This window comes from Crocuta crocuta, unplaced genomic scaffold (genome assembly GCF_008692635.1).
Source record: "Crocuta crocuta isolate KB4526 unplaced genomic scaffold, BGI_CrCroc_1.0 scaffold20, whole genome shotgun sequence".
Lineage (NCBI taxonomy): Eukaryota > Metazoa > Chordata > Mammalia > Carnivora > Hyaenidae > Crocuta > Crocuta crocuta.
Window position 1 is genome coordinate 452,711 of NW_027527932.1, and position 514 is coordinate 453,224.

A 514-nucleotide genomic window follows, 5' to 3' on the forward strand; every position below is an offset into this window, starting at 1 on the left:
AAAAAAAAAAAAAAAAAAAAAAAAAAAGGGAGGAAAAAGAAAAAATGTGCTGAAGGTCAACCAAGTGAATAGTGAAGTAACTATGGATGCTTGTATAGACGCTGTGAGACTATAGTATGCTATTGTTAGTACTGTAATTACTGCTGGCTTGTTTAATGTTTCTAGATGTTTGCTCCTTTGTGTTGTCTTGCTAAAAATTCTAGTGTTTGAAGGTGTGCCACAAAACCAGATGTTTGAAAATCACTAGAGACTTAAGTCCAGATTCCTTACCACAACCGACAACAACATCCTTCCCATTTTGACCCCAGCCTTCCATTTCAGCCTCAACTTCTAATACTTGCCCCCTGAATCACATGGGGCCACATGCGGCTCTTTGACTAAATCAGCTTTTCCACATCTCTGAGACTTTGTATGCAGAAGACACATTATGTTCTTGTTTTTTCTGCACTTAGTATTGTAACTGAGTCTTGATAACGATATCTTCCCTAGTGTTGTCCCTAACTTGCCCAATGAG